Source organism: Lissotriton vulgaris, chromosome 3_1, assembly GCF_964263255.1.
Source record: "Lissotriton vulgaris chromosome 3_1, aLisVul1.2, whole genome shotgun sequence".
Classification (NCBI taxonomy): domain Eukaryota; kingdom Metazoa; phylum Chordata; class Amphibia; order Caudata; family Salamandridae; genus Lissotriton; species Lissotriton vulgaris.
Window position 1 is genome coordinate 1,246,269,134 of NC_141689.1, and position 12,607 is coordinate 1,246,281,740.

Sequence of the window (12,607 nt, forward strand, 5' to 3'; positions counted from 1 at the left end):
AAATACAGAAGGGCCCCACGCAGCACTCGGAGAGTGTGGAGAGGGGTAGCTTTGGTGCAAAAGCTGCTCAGGGCTGGGGTTTCTCAGACCCCAATGCACAGCATCGAGGGAGCCTCGGGAGCTGCACGGTCAGCACTTCGTGGTTTTTCCAAGATGGCTGGCCCCACGCTTCAGGTCGCCTCCACGGGTCTCAGATTCGCCGGGACTGTGGATCGGGCTGTAAGAAAGCAGGAACGCTGGGTCTTGTCGATCTCTGTTGCTCGAGTTCCGGCAGGAACTGCAACAAAGCAAATGGTGAGGTGCTGGATGGTGCCTGTTTGCACAGGGTGGTCACTCCTTGACCACATGGGAAATTCTTCAGTCTTCTACGTCGAGTAGGATTTCGAAGGGTCCAGAGTTTTGTTTCATAAATTTCAGTCAGGATAATCTGATGAACGTTGGCTCTGCTCCCACTCTTATACCAATCTAGTGGGCTGGATTACCTGCTAGGTCCCTCCTATGGGTGGGACCCAGGAAGGGGGTGGTTACACCCCTTTCCCTTTGTCCAGGGTTGCGCTGGGACTGGGGCTGGCGAGCCCCAGAACCGGTTTGACCGGATTATGCAAGGGGAAGCCTTGTGCTCCCCAGGCAGTGTCTAGTTTCTTTCAACCCACCCTGCCCCAATACACTATCTCCTGTCTGGGGAGGTGTAGCACCTCCCCAGACAGGAAACCCTTTGTCCAGGCCTCCTCTGCCAAGTTTCGGTCAGCAGCAGGAGGTCAGACTCGTGTCGGTGGCAGCAGCATCCATTTTGTGATGCTGAGGCTCTGGTTAGAATTAACCACGTTTTAGCAAAGTAACATGTCTTCTCCCTCTTGAAGGGTGGAATACTACCCCCGTCAACAGGAATGGCGAGGGGGTAGTATTCCAAATTGTATGACACCTTACACAACATGTTTTGATAAAGCCAAACCAAAGTTAGCAAATAACCGCGATGGATTATAATGCACTTAAGAGTATATGGTATGGCAATATCCCGGAACAGCTAAGGGAGTTGGTCCCGACAGCTGCAGACAGGCTCAGCTCATGCTAGAGCACAATCTCACATAAAACCAAGCACTCTGCCTCCAGGATTGTTAAGGCCTGCCATAGGAGTGACTCATAGGTATATATGTGTCCAGATATAGGTTTAGATATAGGTATACTATACCTAAGCAAGGGGTGATTACACCACCTTTCCCCAGCTGAGTGATCAGACAGTTGTGTCAATTTAAGGTCCAGCCAGGGGTGGCAAAAGATATGCTGCAGCCCCTGGTAGGCCTTGGATGCACCTATGCCCTGGGCACCTATAGTGCACTGTACAGGGGCTGATAAGGTGTCCAGTACCAGATTGGTTATGCACCTAGGGTGCATGGAGTCCATTTTACAGAGAGAGCAGATAGCCTGGGGCCCTGATTAGCAGGGAACCAGGCCACCTAAGTCGAAAACCAGCTAAACACAAGGCAAAAAATCTGGGGTAACCATAGTCAGTTATCCACCTTCCTACAGCGTTGTTCGTATTTTCGGCGCCAATCTGTTGGGCCATTGCAATCAGAAGTTTTACATCGCTCTCTTCTTGTCACAATTCCACAGAGTCTCTTTTATTCACTTCTACATTGACAAGTCCTGAAGAGACCGGACATCCACCAAGGGTCGAAACGTCGTTGACAGTTAAAAAGAGACAGACCTTGCACAATAGTTGCCCATATTTCCAACTATTGTATATTTAATATAGACACTTTATTTGGTCGCCTCTTTCTGATAAGAACTAAATGCAAAACAGAAAACTTTTCTTTATGTTATTTATTTTTCACTATAGAAGTGTAGGTTCTTTAATATATTCACTTGGGACACACTGTCACTTGATATATCGTGTATATAAATGTTTCATATACTAAGTGTTAAAAACTTTTATTGTCTATGTTGGTATGAACTATGGAAATGCCTTAAGAAACTGACCAAATGTGTATGCAGCTCCTTTATTTGACGCCCATCTCACCACCCACATTGCCATTGTGCATAAATACTTATTACAAGTGTTTTATTTTTATCCACCAGAGCCGTTGTTGTTTTGCGAAAGTCATCTGAGGGAGACCATGGATCTACACAGCCTCCTCCCCCGGTCAAAACTCTTACCCTGGAAGATGTTATGGAGGCCATAGCAGGGGTGCGGACATCCCTAGAAACACGGATAGATTCAGTTAACATAGAAGTCACCCTCCTACGTGCAGACCTAAGGAAAATGGATTCTAAAGTCAAGGACGTGGAAGTCAAAATGACAGCCCTCATGTCCGATACCTCCACTCTTCAACAACAAGTGACCCAACTTCAAGACCAACAAAAGAAAAGGGGTGAGCTCTTGGACGATTATGAAGGGAGGGCGAGAGGGAACAACATCCGGATTCTTAGAGTGCCGGAGCGATTGGAGGGACCGGCAGCAGACCTCTTTGTGGAGGATTTAATACTAACTAAACTCCAGCCCAAGCGTCTCTCCAGCTATTTCTCCATCTAAAGGGTCCCAAGAGTCCCTGGGGGCCGCCCTAAACCAGGGGCTCCCCCATGGCCCATAATCGCAAGAGTATTTAACTTTTGTGACAGAGACGTCATCTTACAATCGGCACGTGCTGCCCACCAACTAAACTAGAAGATGCGCATATCACCTTTTTTCCGGACTTCACCGTTAAAGTTCAGGCGCAGCGGCGCAGCTTCACAGAGGTCAAAAAGGCCCTCAGAGATAAGAACATAAAATACACTATGCTGTTCCCTGCCAAATTACGGGTGGAGTCTGACACTAAGGCGTGGTTCTTCCTATCCCCAGAGGAGGCCTGGGACTAGATAGAAGGATGGCGTCGTGTGGGGAAACCATCGGACGACAGGAAGACTGTTGGCATCAATGACAAGCGGCGAGCCCCTCCGGGGACGAAGGAACAACATACCAGAGGCGAAACAGACATAGCACATTGACTTTTGCAAGGGGAACCCAGAGTATCTATCTCATATGTTTTCTGACAAGGGGATTGTTTGCATTCCGGTCTTCTGTTCTCTGTGTACTGACTCCCGGCGTGTCCGTGACTTTCTTACTTGCACAATCTGCTGGCTCCTGATGGATCACGCACCTACATCAAGGCCGAAGATCGACCCTATCACAAGGAAGTAGACTGCACTACTATATATAAATAAAGGTTGACTATAATATGATATTATCACATTGGTAAGGCGAGGGACAGAGGCGGTTAATCAGGTACCCCGCAAATGGCTGGGTGGGCGACAGGCACTCTGCCTTGTTGGGGAGTGGATAGTTCAAAGTCTACTGGCACGGGGGCAGGGAGGGGATTTGGGAGGAAGGGAGGGGAGTGGGGTTTTGACAGTTAAAGTTTCTTTTTTGAGCAGAGCATCCCGTAGAGTAGGGTTTTGTAGGCCTCAGGGGTCCCAGGTCAGCGTTAGAGACCGTCCAAGACAGAAGATTCAAAGTTTTATGTCATTAATGTTGGGGCTGTCGCTGCTTTCCCATGGGGGGTCCCTGGTTGGCTGTTGACATTATCACTGTGGTTGCCCAGATTAACTTCTCTTAAACCTCACGTATGGCAGACTCCCTAGAAAGAACTCTAACGATCATGACGTGGAATGTAAATGGTCTGGGAAGCAAAATAAAGAGAGGGGTGGTTCTGCAGTATCTCAAAAGGCACTCACCAGACCTGATCTTACTGCAAGAAACTCACTTAGTGGTGAATAGTTGTAAAGCACTCCACCGCTGGGGCTATAAACTCATGGTACACTCAGGGTTCCCTTCTGGGTCCAAAGGTACGGACATTCTCATTAGGAAGAACCTGGCACTTACACCCACTATTACCTGGGCCGACCCCAGGGAAGATTTGCAGTTCTGGAGGCAATATGGGAAGGCAAACCACTAAATATAATTTCCCCCTATCTCCCGCCAGCGTTGGGGAAACCGGCCCTGCAGGACCTGGGTAAGGTGCTGATTGATCTCCCCCAGGGCACTCTTATATTGGGAGGCAATTTCAATATGACAATGGACGACGAACTTGACAGAAAGCCTCAGCGACTGTCCCCCCACCATAGATCTGGACTGGCTGACTTTGCACACGCACTGGGGTTGGAGGACATGTGGCGGCTATTAAACCCAGGCATATCCCACTTTACACACTATTCCAATGCCCACAATAGCATGCCCCGCATTGACTACTTCTTCACTTCTTCCGTTGATATAGGCTACTTTCAGCGTCTTAGGGGACTCCCACGGGGTATTTCGGACCACTCCCCGGTCAGTATTGAGCTTACCATTCACCAACGGGTCACCCGGGGTCCCATAATTATAAGTCTGTGGCTCCTCAAAATACCAGATATCAAAGAAGACCTAGCTGAACACATAGAACATTATTTCAATGAAAATGTGGGATAAGTGTCTTCGGCCAACACAATTTGGGAGGTATACAAGGCAGTTATTAAAGGGCGGGCCCTAGCCCTAAAAGTCGGATACCTCCGAAATCATAATGAGCAATTGGGTCAGATGGAAAGTGACCTACTCCACCTGGAATCTGAACACAACGCAGCTCCTAATAATGACACGGCCCAGAAGCTCAGGATAAAACAACTAGAATACAAAGCCATGACATGAGAAAAGGCTCAAGCGAGACTGCTTAAGACTCGTCACAGGGTCTACGAGCTTGGAGATAGAGCAGGCAAGATGCTTGCATGGCTGGAAAGGCAAGATCAAGGAGCTAGATGAGTCCCGGGGCTTTCAGGGGCAGATGGCACACTTATAACAGATCCCCAGGACATTGTGGAGACATTCGCATACCACCTAGAGGCAGTATACACCTCTAGAACAGAATACACCTCAGAGGAATATCGTCAGCTCCTGGGGGAGATGACGCTACCCATGCTGGATGAAGCAGACATAGCGGCCTTAGACGCCGATATTACACCGGATGAAATCTGCGAAGCAATCTTTACCATTAACTCTGGAAAGGTCATGAACCCCAACGGAATCCCCATTGAATTCCTTAAGGGGATGGCCCTTAAAATAGCCCCTCACCTCAAAAATATGTTTGACAAGAGTCGAGAAGCAGGTGTTCTGCCCCTAGATCAAAGACTGGCTTCAATAGTGGTCCTACACAACCTGGTCAAACCAGCTACCGAGTTTAGCTCTTATAGACCTATCTCACTGATTAGTGCTGAGGCCAAGGTCTTAGCCAAACTTCTTGCGACCCGCCTACTCACAGTTCTCCCGTTCTTGGTCCATAAAGACCAATCTGGCTTTATACCTGGTCGAAATACTGCCCTGAATATTCGCCAGGTTCACAATGTCCTGGGGCGAAAATCTTATTTGCAGGAAGATGCGGTAGTGCTGTCTCTTGACGCCACTATGGCATTCGATTCAATCGAGTGGCCCTATCTCTTCGAAGTGCTGGCCAAATTTGGATTTGGCCTGATATTTCGACAATGGGTGACATTGTTACACACACATGTATTGGGACAGGTCAGAGTGAACAATCACACATCACGCCCGTTCACGCTACGAAGAGGGACCAGGCAAGGTTGCCCCCTATCCCTGTTCTTGTTTGCTTTAACTCTAGAACCACTTGCCCACTGGATACGTCAATATGCCTCTATTCTAGAAATGAAGTGGAGCGAGGACACAGAGGACAAAATCTCGCTCTATGCCGATGACATTCTCATTTATTTGGCTTCCCCTCGAGCTTCCATAAATAGCTTGCTTAACGTCATCACTAATATTGGTAAATATGCCGGCTATTCCATTAACTGTCCCAAATCGGTTTTGTATGTACTACATGGTCCCCCACCCCGCCTGCCACGTGGATACTCTATTAAACTGGTCTCGGAGGGCTTTAAATACCTCGGCATCTTCATCACACCAGATCCTAAATTGTTCTATGAACATAACCTCTTGGGCCCTCTAAAATGATTAAAGGAAGATGTTACACACTGGAGATCATTGTCCTTGTCCCTCCTTGGCAGAGCGGCCTTATTTAAGATGCTAGCGCTTCCTAGATTCTTATATGTATTCCAAAACGGCCCCTTCCCAATTGCAGACTCCTATTTTAATACCCTGGAAGGGGAACTTCGTCTCTTGCTTTGGGATGGAGGGGCGCCCCGTATAGCTCTCCAAAAGCTCACAAAGTGGTGGTATGATGGGGGAATTGCTCTTCCAGACTTACGTCTTTACTATTGGGCCTCACAGTTAGTGACCATAAACCAATGGATCCATGGTTCCCCTACCAATCCGGCCTTCCATCTTGAGCACTACCAGACGGGCCGGGGGGTTTACAGCAAGACCCGAAAACAAACAGTATTTGGGACCTATGGCACAGTCAGTAGCCATATGGCACAAAGCTAATAAACGTCTGGGGTGGGATGACAAATTCACGAAAGCCACACCATTGTGGTCTTCACAGAGGTTGGCTCCCTTTGCTTCCATGCTGGATTTGATAAGTGGAACATCATAGGCATTAATACCTTGGTGGATTTAGTCAGCAAGGGGAAACTTCTCACTTTTCTAGACCTACAACAGAAATATGCTCTCGCACTGGGTGAATTTTTCTGCTATTTACAGACCAGACATGCTATCCTCACACACGTTCTAGATCTTCCCTCCCTCCCAGACTCCTCCCCCCTGGAGGACAGATTGCTATCTTAGCCACTCCAGACGAAAGCGATATCATGCACGTATCGTAAACTATGCAACTATCTGCCCGACTCTTTTCAGGCCCCACGAGAACATTGGCAATCTGACATAGGTCAACTGGAGGATGAGGACTGGCAGACTACGCTGATGTCCCCCAGGGAGACGGCGACAAATCACCAGTTCCGCCTGATACAGATGAAAATATTACATAGATCCTACATGTCCGGAGTACTCCTGGCCAAAATCGGCAGACGTCCCAATGATCTGTGCCTGAGGGGTTGTGGCCTGATAGGTACATTCTACCACATCCTGTGGGACTCTCCACATATACAGCCCCTCTGGAAGAGGGCGACCAACAAAATGAAAGCTACGCTAGGTAAACAGATTTCACTATCACCTCGGCTGGGGCTCTGGAATATTTGGGAGGCCACGGACTTAATAGACATGGAGCAGCAATGGGTTGCATTGGGGTACCTGCTTGTGAAGAGGGCAATTGCGATACAGTGGGGATCCACCGTGAGGCCATTAACAATCGGATGGGTGGCAGAAATGGACAGGTGCATGATTGCAGAGAGAGAGGTCTATAAACTACGAGGCTGCCCTAAGAAATGGGACAAGAAATGGAGAGGGCGGAACACCTTTAGAGGTGAAATCTGCAGTTCTCCAACAGCAGACATGGCAATGGAACGGACCCGGCTCGTGGACCCCCTGGTTGGCTGGCGCATATCCTGTAATAATAATAACTGTATGTGTTAAGTAATCCTTAAATATCGTGATGGTATTGTATTGATGACTCTGCACTGCTTTAATTCTATAAAAATTGTTATAAAAAAAAACTTGATAACCCGTCCTGTGCTATGGAGCTACCCTGTTCTCCGGGAGGGCTTCTTGACACTGACTCACTGAACCCCCAACTCTGCTAGTGCCTCACAAGAGGCAGGGCGTATAACACTTGACTGCTATTGCATTCGGGAAGCTTCCTTTATAGATGGATGGAGGGCCCTTTCCCCCGCTCCGTGAGACGGAATGCTGTGGGGTCCAGAGACTAGTAGGTAAAGGCTCTGCTGGTTTGGGTACGGCGAGTGGTAGGCCCCAAGATGGAGGAGCCAGGCAACCCACGCCCTGCAAAAAACTAAAGCAACCAAGATGCTTTCACAGCCTGATGGCCCATGGGATTTAATTAATGCTGCATGTCCCTATCACACACACTTTCACTGGGTTCGTGTTTTGCCAAAAACTGGTATTTGACTTGCAGCAGAAGGACGGAGATCTGGGAATCCCACACCTAGAGAGATACTACCAAGCTGTCCAGCTGCGTTAAATGATTGAATGGTACAGGCTCACTTCTGGGAAACCTTGGTGTTTCATTGACTGAGTAGTCACAGGAACCCATATCTGGAAGGTGCCCTGGGTACTTAAAAAGACATCGACCTGCTGTGGTATATATCTCGCCAGTTCTTAGGGCTACGGTGGGAAGAAGGAACAAGGTCCCGACACCTCTCCACTCACACATCCCCTTTCACCTCTTTTATAGGCCACCCGGACTTCCCACCGGCTAAAGACGGCGATTGCTACATTAAGTGTCCGGAAGCTAATTGTAAGAAAATTGTAGACTTCTTTGATGCCGAGGGGTGATGGACGGGTTATGGTTTCCCTAGTGACGCTTATTGGCAATATATTGCCCGGAGGCACTGGGTCTCACAGCCCCACAGCCACATACACAATGGCCACCCTCTAACAAACTTTGAAAAATGGTTCATAACTTGCCACTCAGACAAATGCCTGCTCTCCGATATATATTCTTTCCTCCTCACACCACACCAAATCCCCAGCACAGCGTACATGGGAGTCCGAATTTGAGAAATAATGTTCCTTTAAGGAGTGGCAGGATACTGTACGCAGGGCCAGGGCCTCTTCTTGCAGCACCCGCTGGTAAAGGAATGTTTCTTAAAATAACACTCTATTGGTACTATATCACGGCTAGGGTGGCCTGCTGGAACTAAGGGGGGCCCACAGAGCTACTGCCGCTGTGGTTAAAAGGGCACACGTGTGTTTTGGCACTGTCCGAAAATTCAAGTTTTAAGAGGCCATGTTGTCTGACATAAACAACACCTATGACACAGATTAGGATCCCAAGCTATATACTATAAGGGCTACCGAATGCCTTAATCTATTCTCTCAAACCTTCCGAGGGAGAGTCATCCATCTGGGGGCCGCCAAGCAGGTTCTGCTTTCCTGATGGGGAGCTGAGAGTGTCCCGACTTGACCGGATTGGCTGCACAAGATGTGGGAGGGGGTAGGTATTGAAAAGAGAGTATTACACATACACTACTGTGCTTTGACAAAACATGGGGTTCCACTATAGAATTCTTAATGGTGGCATTTAATGAACTAACCGGCACAAGGAATCTGGGAGCTCTCTGGCCTACTGGATCAGCCCAAGTGACTGCGTGATGCAATCCCCGTGACATCTATGTGTGACACTCCATTATCTGGTGCGATTACTTCTCTAAACTGTTTAAGGTTTCTCCTTAATTTCCTCTCCTTATATCCTTCTTAGATAACCCCTTGGCCTACTTCTTTCTCTGTTCTTTACATAGTGTTTTGACACTCCCCATCGGCCATTGGATGTAGGTGGTTGCTGTTGTTTTTCATCATAAACCAATAAAAAGATTTAAACCGTAAAAACTGGCATTTGCAAAAGAGCCATCTGTTAAATGTCACCTCTTTCATAATGATCTGCCCTGATCGATAGGCCTATATCAAAGGGGCATGTGCTGGTGACTGCCATATGCTGCCACACCCTACCATGGAGTTCACTGACCAGTACATTTCCAAAAAGGAGAGGAATGCATCCTTTGACCATTCAATGTGGGCACAACCCATGCCGTTGTACCAAGTATTCTCGCCTTTGGTATATTCCAACCCCTGTGAACATACAATTCACAGACTATTAAAAGAGCTCCCACGCCTTCCTTGTGCTTGTTACACAGCCATGCACGCCAAGAGAGCGCTGATGGACTGCTGACTGCTACTCGTTTGGCAATGTTGATTTCTATTCATTACCACCTAAAAGGGAAGATGGTGTTTTTATGTTCAAGTGGGGGCAGGAGGTGGGAAGTTAGAGAATAAAAGGTAGAACCTTATGTACTTTAAACAGAAGAAAATCTGAACCATTAAATGCTTACAAAGTCTCATGGCCCTCATTAGTTATGGGTGGAAAAAGACTGTGGGCGGTAAGTGGATTTACCACCAGGTGATATGTTACTGCCCATTATGGAAACTTTAGTGCTATTTGGTGGAGTACTCTCCTCGCAGGAAAGTCGGCTGGCGGAGCACTCCAGCTGTGTTGGGCTATCTGTTGGCACTATAATGTGGCGGAAGAACAAGACTTCTCAGAATGAAACTGGCCTTTTCATGGTCTTCTAGGCCATGTTGCGAGGGTACGTTGGAGGGTCTTTTAATGTGTGTGTCAAAGAAATAGTCCAATTTCACAATTTTTACACTACTGCCCAGTATCAAGAACATTTTCAGCTCACTTTAGTGGTCATTACCTGTTCTGTATTATGGACCTTTTTCCAGTCTTAGCAAAACGCTTAAGGTTTAAAGTTGGGCGTTTATGGGATATCTTCAGATTTAAAGTTTCTAAAAAAAATGTATTAAACGCAAAAGCTGTACACAAGTATATGCCCTCAGATGCATCAGAATGATATTAGGTGGATTGAAGGGGCTTAACACAGCTGCATTCAGCCCCTATGTCTCAGCGGGCTCCCACCCTTAGGAAGCCCCATTCATCCTAAGACCTGTGAATATGGTTGACATAAGGAGGTATTATATAACACCTAGTTATCCGCAGGTCTAGCAGGCTTCATCGAAACCTTAGGGAGCTAGGGACAGACAAAAGAACTCTCAATTATTCATTGTGGGGAGTCCTTAAAAAAGAATGGAATCCCATCACCCACCAAGGTGGCATGCGTCATCATCTGGGATTTCTCCTCTTGGCTGCAACACCTAGTGCAGCCAAGGGCTACAACCCCCTCACTGTGAGGGAGGAGCTCAGGGATGTTTTTATTGAGATGCTATTATTATATGGGATCTACTACAATTCAAGACCAGCGGATAACTAGGTGTTATATTATAGTTGTTCTGGGGAAACTGTCCGTGCAGGTCTTTAAACTTCGCTTGGGTCCTCCACTCCTGGTTTTGTGTTATTTGACATAAGGAGGTCACAAAGACCCATCACCAGCGGTGTTCGAGGCCTGGCGTACACATGGTGACTTGCACTGTGGTCCCCGGGGAAGCAGGCAAAGCAAGCCGGGATGGAAATCTGGCACGAAGGCCAGGTGGTCACTGGTCTTTCCTTCAGCCGGAACTGCACCATTTCCTCAGAACTGGACCACTTCCTTTTCGTCCAGTCCCTTTTTTACAACCAATTTCTTCACTATATGCAGATGTGAAGAGAAAAAGGATGCAAAGGGTGCACAGTTCTGTCAGACTCACAGTTATGGGTCATTAGTAGACTGCAGCCCTCCCGTGGCTTGAACACTCGGCAGTTCAGAATAGGCCACCTGCTGTTGATTAGCTGCTCGCAGCACCGCAGTAATTAGAATCCTTCTGCTAGCTGTGTTGCAACCGACATGGACCCGACCTAGCTGGGCCAGCTCAGACCTGAGAGAAGCAAACCCAGGTTGCCAGGGGCATAAATCAAAACAATTCAGTAAGTAAAATGTAGTTGCGGATCACAGGTGATTACGTTTCAAATCATGTGCTTCACAGCTTGCCTTGCCTCCTTCCTCCAGGAAGTTCTATGGCACACAGGTCGTGGACGGGAAAGAACCTTTACAACAGAGTCATAACATCGCACTACACTTACAACGCACTCATTACATCGCAACATCCTTTACAACGCATGTCACTACAACGCAGGCATTACAACGCATACCATTACAACGCATACCATTACAACGCATAGTACCCCTACACTGTCCACCATTTACCCTTCTGTTGCACCCCCTGGAGTTAGGATAGTAGTTGTAATCCCTACACTATCCAACATTGACCCTACTTTTGCACCCCCTGGAGTTAGAATAGTAATTTGTACCCCTACACTATCCAATACTTACCCTACTGTTGCACCCCCCTGGAGTTAGAATAGTAATTTGTACCCCTACACTATCCAATACTTACCCTACTGTTGCACCCCCCTGGAGTTAGAATAGTAATTTGTACCCCTACACTATCCAATACTTACCCTACTGTTGCACCCCCCTGGAGTTAGAATAGTAATTTTTACCCTTATACTATCCACTATTTAACTCAAATGCAATGTAATGGTATGCGTTGTAATGGAATGCGTTATAAAGGTCGTTTTTTAAAATGCGATGTAGTGTCATGCGATGTAATGGAATGCGTGGTAGTGGATGTTGCGATGTAAAAACTGCTTTGTAAGTGCCCGCGTTGTAAATGTATGGGTTGTAACATCATACATTTGTCGTGGACACATACACTAGCAGCCACACAGACTTGACTTTTTCAGCTGCACATGAACGATAAAAGTAGCTGTGTACCATCTGTCTGTAAAGTGAGCACCAGCCAAGTTGCACAGAGTGCAGCTTTTATTATTTTACTCGAATTGACGGCGTCGCGCCAATAGAATTTATTACCATGAGCACACACTTTGCTTTTAATTACATTTGTTTAGAAGAACAACTACGTGTGCCAGACTCTGCCTCAGTCCCCTCAGGCGTGTACGTTGACCAGTGGAGTGTGCTGCGGCTGCAGCAATCCGAGCCAGCTGACAGTTCGTGACTAATCATTTATTGTGATTAGGCAGCAGCTGAGGAGATCGTGCTCATGTTAGGGTTGATTAACCACTTGGCTGCTAGGCGTTTTCCCGTCCTGCGCTGGGAATCGCTTTATTCC